Source organism: Oncorhynchus mykiss, chromosome 9 (assembly GCF_057628025.1).
Source record: "Oncorhynchus mykiss isolate SJ-2025 chromosome 9, ASM5762802v1, whole genome shotgun sequence".
NCBI lineage: Eukaryota > Metazoa > Chordata > Actinopteri > Salmoniformes > Salmonidae > Oncorhynchus > Oncorhynchus mykiss.
The window spans coordinates 13368116-13374968 of record NC_143030.1 but is presented as its reverse complement, the minus strand read 5'-3'; positions in this window follow the sequence as shown (position 1 = coordinate 13374968).

The following is a 6853-nucleotide window of genomic DNA, read 5'->3' as shown; positions in this document are numbered from 1 at the left end:
TACACCTCTGTTAAGAACACTGGAATGTGAGATGTAATCTACACCTCCATTAGGAACACTGGAATGTGAGATGTAATCTACACCTCTGTTAAGAACACTGGAATGTGAGATGTAATCTACACCTCTGTTAAGAACACTGGAATGTGAGATGTAATCTACACCTCTGTTAAGAACACTGGAATGTGAGATGTAATGTACACCTCTGTTAAGAACACTGGAATGTGAGATGTAATCTACACCTCTGTTAAGAACACTGGAATGTGAGATGTAATCTACACCTCTGTTAAGAACACTGGAATGTGAGATGTAATCTACACCTCCATTAGGAACACTGGAATGTGAGATGTAATCTACACCTACATTAGGAACACTGGAATGTGAGATGTAATCTACACCTCCATTAGGAACACTGGAATGTGAGATGTAATCTACACCTCCATTTAAGAACACTGGAATGTGAGATGTAATCTACACCTCTGTTAAGAACACTGGAATGTGAGATGTAATCTACACCTCCATTAGGAACACTGGAATGTGAGATGTAATCTACACCTCCATTAAGAACACTGGAATGTGAGATGTAATCTACACCTCTGTTAAGAACACTGGAATGTGAGATGTAATCTACACCTCCATTAGGAACACTGGAATGTGAGATGTAATCTACACCTCTGTTAAGAACACTGGAATGTGAGATGTAATCTACACCTCCATTAGGAACACTGGAATGTGAGATGTAATCTACACCTCTGTTAAGAACACTGGAATGTGAGATGTAATCTACACCTCCATTAGGAACACTGGAATGTGAGATGTAATCTACACCTCCATTTAAGAACACTGGAATGTGAGATGTCATCTACACCTCTGTTAAGAACACTGGAATGTGAGATGTAATCTACACCTCCATTAGGAACACTGGAATGTGAGATGTAATCTACACCTCTGTTAAGAACACTGGAATGTGAGATGTAATGTACACCTCTGTTAAGAACACTGGAATGTGAGATGTAATGTACACCTCTGTTAAGAACACTGGAATGTGAGATGTAATCTACACCTACATTAGGAACACTGGAATGTGAGATGTAATCTACACCTCCATTAGGAACACTGGAATGTGAGATTTAATCTACACCTCCATTAGGAACACTGGAATGTGAGATGTAATCTACAGCTCCATTAAGAACACTGGAATGTGAGATGTAATCTACACCTCGATTAGGAACACTGGAATGTGAGATGTAATCTACACCTCCATTAAGAACACTGGAATGTGAGGTGTAATCTACACCTCCATTAAGAACACTGGAATGTGAGGTGTAATCTACACCTCCATTAAGAACACTGGAATGTGAGGTGTAATCTACACCTCCATTAAGAACACTGGAATGTGAGGTGTAATCTACACCTCCATTAAGAACACTGGAATGTGAGGTGTAATCTACACCTCCATTAGGATGATAGAAAACCTCATTATTTATTTGAATGATTTTTTAAATTTTAGTGTAATTATTTCTATATAGTCTACACAAGGGTTCCCTAACTGGCAGCCTGTGGACAGAATTTGGCCCCCAGGTGTTTTTATTTGACCCCCAAGTTTTTTAGCAAAAAAAAAAAAGAAACAAATATTTATTTGTATATTTTTTTATTGTTGGACATAAAACACTAGGAAATCATCTCAAAATGATTTTAACTTAAGAAATCTGTTCCCAAGTATTCCATGGATAATAGAAAGACACCTGATCATTTAACATAAGCAAGGTTTCAAATGATTATGTTTTAGTAAAACAGTATATCTGTTTGGGCTTCTTGCAGTCAATTTGAAGTCTACAAATTGTGACTGAATCTAGTTGATGATTCCTGGCCTACACTTTCTCGTTCTGAACTTCTAACGCGAGTGGGGTCGGGTGTGTGGCTTTGTGACAATGATCGCAAGAGCAGCTACTCAGCGATTTGATTTGACGGCTCCAATGCAGTGCCACTACCTCTGACACCAACAAAACATCTGCTATGCGGGTGTCTGCTATCTCTGGTTAACAGCTGATCTCATTGAATCTAGGTCTAGATTATGGGAACATTACAACAATTGTTTCAAAATATGAGTCATAAAAATCAAATAAAATTAAGATACGAGTTTTAAGAGACGATTTTGTGCAATTGATTCAGCGAGACATTTTCTGATAACATATAAGGCATGATACCAACTAACTTTTAATTTAATTTAATAGTCCCTGCCCTGTCTATGTTTTTTTTTTTTTTCATTCAGTATTGCAGGGTCGCCGTTTACTGGTTACTTTAGTGCATTACTGTAGGTCTGCTTCCCGTTGTGCTTTAGGTGGGATGCCATTTTACAAAAATGGGACCACGCAAAAAACATGTTTTAAAATACGGCAATTTGACTAATTAAGAAATACTTTGAGCAATAAAAATGCAATTGTGTGTACTTTATGTTTGTATTCTTATCTTTTAGTATTTCTTATTATTGTTGCATTTTCGAAAAGGAACCTTCAAGGAAGCATTTCGTTGGAAGTGTATACCATGTGTATACCATGTGCATACCTCTTTATATAGGACTAATACAACTTCGAACTATTGTGTATTTTTGGGTTATTTTTTTTTACCAAAATGCATGAAAATAGAACTGAAATAGAACCGTGGTGGATAGGTTTCCTCAAGCGGGAGATATACTAAACTGCGCAGAATAGTATTAGTAGTTTACCCAATTTCCATATTTACACATATCATGCTATACCTCCCTGCCCAATCCTCACCCGCCATCCCTTTCCCTCCCTTTCTCCTCCCTCCCTTTCCCTTCATCCTCCCCTTTCACCCCCCCCCCCCCTCCTCACACACCACTAAACCACAGATGACATAACAGTTTCCTAGATGAGAGCACTCTAGTCTCCTCTCTTTTATGCATGACATTTCATTATATTTAATTGATCATGTCAAACCGGTGTGTTTAGTACTGGGCAGGAACTAAAACCTGCAAACCTCATATTTGTGCTCTGCTCACTCAGAAGTACAGTAAACGGTACTGTACTGTTGACACCCATGGAGGCTGGGTGGGAGAAGCTATAGGAGGACTGTCTCATTGTAATGGTTGGAATGGAATTCATTTAGCTCAGTTGGTAGAGCATGCCGCAAGCGCCAGGGTTGTGGGTTTGATTCCCATGGTGGACCAGAATGAAAAAAAGTGTTAAAATGTATGCACTCACTACTGTAAATCACTCTTAGTCTGCTAAATGACACAAATGTCAAATGTAAGCATATGGAAATTATCTTCCATTCCATCCATTACAATGAGCCCGTCTTTCTATAGCTTCCTAGGCAGCAGTGTATTATCATATAATGTCGTGCCTGGTTGTAACAAAAACCTGCAAAACCCAGTAGGATCTGGAACCCTGATTTACAGTGAACGGTACTGTACTGTGGCTTGATATATATTCCCAGGCACCATATCTCTATAAGCAGGTTTATAGTGGGATTACAATCCGGCCCCTCCTGTACATCATGTTCTAGGAGCAGACAGACTGGTCGGGACAGGAATAGAGCAGTAGATAATCCCAATCCCAGTTGCATTCTGGGTCCCTATCTGATGCATCTGCTCTGTCTGCCATCAGAGGGCGTTGGAGTCTAATTAAAACTGGTTTGGTGAGACTAATGGGACTTTTTGGCACGCAAACCGACTAGCCAAAATTTGAAACTGATCCTTGCCTTAACCCTAGCCTTAACCAAACCCTTAACCCTGAGTCTAACCTAATTAGAACCTATTCTAAAAATATAGATTGGTTTGCATGTTAGAAAAGTCCCTTTTAATCTCTACCGATTAAAACCTGTGACATGTGGAATGGGGACAGCACATGGGAAAAGGGTGGAATAAATGACCTCTACTAGCTACCGATACAAATTGTTTTCATAGTTGATAAGGCTATTAGGTTTATCTCTGTGTATCTCATTTGAATGACATTCAGAATACCAAAAATACAGTATTTGTGATCTAGCAGATACGCTTATTGTAACTGTGTGCCGTCTTTTCATTTTTGAACTATATAACCATACTGTAGACCTACATATTGTCTGTCACATTCGGGGCATGAAAGTGCATTATTGTGGGTTAACTGACCAGTAGTGACAATTTTCACAATTTTGTATTGCAAGCCATGCTAACAAGTTACAGTACACAATTATACACAAATACAATAAACACCGGTAAACAAACAAAATATTATATCGTCTTGAAGTGGTTATAATACAGGCGTGTTGAAAAATGATGATGGAAAGAATTATTCCATACAGGAATGTTTGTGCGTCATCAGAGTGTATGTTTGTACATCAGAGAAGTCCTACAGGTGATATTTTGAGGAATTGTCTCTCACATACAAAGTGTCTCAGTGAGCACATACTATACATAACAGTCCCTTCTAGGCCCCAAGTATATACTCACGAGTGATTTCACAGATGTGTTATACACATGTTGCAGAAACGTATCACTTTATATGGGGATTTTTACAGAAACGTGTCACTTTATATGGGGATTTTTACAGAAACGTGTCACTTTATATGGGGATTTTTACAGAAACGTGTCACTTTATATGGGGATTTTTACAGAAACGTGTCACTTTATATGGGGATTTTTACAGAAACGTGTCACTTTATATGGGGATTTTTACAGAAACGTGTCACTTTATATGGGGATTTTTACAGAAACGTATCACTTTATATGGGGATTTTTACAGAAACGTATCACTTTATATGGGGATTTTTACAGAAACGTGTCACTTTATATGGGGATTTTTACAGAAACGTGTCACTTTATATGGGGATTTTTACAGAAACGTGTCACTTTATATGGGGATTTTTACAGAAACGTGTCACTTTATATGGGGATTTTTACAGAAACGTGTCACTTTATATGGGGATTTTTACAGAAACGTGTCACTTTATATAGGGATTTTTACAGAAACGTGTCACTTTATATGGGGATTTTTACAGAAACGTGTCACTTTATATGGGGATTTTTACAGAAACGTGTCAATTTATATGGGGATTTTTACAGAAACGTGTCACTTTATATGGGGATTTTTACAGAAACTTATCACTTTATATGGGGATTTTTACAGAAACGTGTCACTTTATATGGGGATTTTTACAGAAACGTGTCACATTATATGGGGATTTTTACAGAAACGTGTCACTTTATATGGGGATTTTTACAGAAACGTGTCACTTTATATGGGGATTTTTACAGAAACGTGTCACTTTATATGGGGATTTTTATAGAAACATGTCACTTTATATGGGGATTTTTACAGAAACGTGTCACTTTATATGGGGATTTTTACAGAAACGTATCACTCTATATGGGGATTTTTACAGAAACGTGTCACTTTATATGGGGATTTTTACAGAAACGTATCACTTTATATGGGGATTTTTACAGAAACGTGTCACTTTATATGGGGATTTTTACAGAAACGTATCACTTTATATGGGGATTTTTACAGAAACGTGTCACTTCATATGGGGATTTTTACAGAAACGTATCACTTTATATGGGGATTTTTACAGAAACGTATCACTTTATATGGGGATTTTTACAGAAACGTGTCACTTTATATGGGGATTTTTACAGAAACGTGTCACTTCATATGGGGATTTTTACAGAAACGTATCACTTTATATGGGGATTTTTACAGAAACGTATCACTTTATATGGGGATTTTTACAGAAACGTGTCACTTTATATGGGGATTTTTACAGAAACGTATCACTTTATATGGGGATTTTTACAGAAACGTATCACTTTATATGGGGATTTTTATAGAAACATGTCACTTTATATGGGGATTTTTACAGAAACGTGTCACTTTATATGGGGATTTTTACAGAAACGTATCACTTTATATGGGGATTTTTACAGAAACGTATCACTTTATATGGGGATTTTTACAGAAACGTATCACTTTATATGGGGATTTTTACAGAAACGTGTCACTTTATATGGGGATTTTTACAGAAACGTATCACTTTATATGGGGATTTTCACACCTGCAGCGACCCGTCACTGACCCATCATATTTTTTGTAATTGTTGTTTTTTTGCACTGCATTGTTGGGGAAATGGCTCGTAAGTAAACCTACAACTGTTGCATTCAGCGCATGTGACAAATACAATTTGATTTGACCTATGCAGGTTCAAAATTCCGGGAGAGTTTTTCTGGAAGAGTCCGAGGTTTACAATGAAAGAACATCAACATAACACAACATGCAAGAACAAAAAAACAAAGCAAAGCTTGTGTTTCACGAAGAGAGGAGGATGAGAAGGAGGAAATCAGGAGGAGAAGAAAAGCAGGAAGAGGCTTTGGAGCAAAGCGCTTATGGGACACCAAGCGAGTAGACTCACTGGACAGATCCGATCCGTGGTTTACTGAGTAACACTGATAGTTCTAATAATAGTCCTACCGTCTGGCAAGATGCTTCATATTTAAAACAAGCTGCAGTAATCTCTACACAGCACATCCTTTCACTTCCCCTCCCCCGTCACACACACACACACACACACACACACACACACACAGGGGTATGCAGACGCACGCACACACGGTTGCTTGGGCAATGTATGACCAGACACTTGTAAGCTCCCTTTTCTGAATATTCACCAATAACCTGCAGACGCAAACTGGATGTCACTGGATCCTCTTCCGCCCTGCTGTTCCCTCTTTGTTGACCATGGGGCGATAGTAAGGATCCAAGGCTCATAATGGACACAGAATCAGTCTGAAAGACCGGGAGCCATAAAAGCAAAAAGGTTTGATGTCCACACAATAGTCAATTGGTGGTCCTCATTG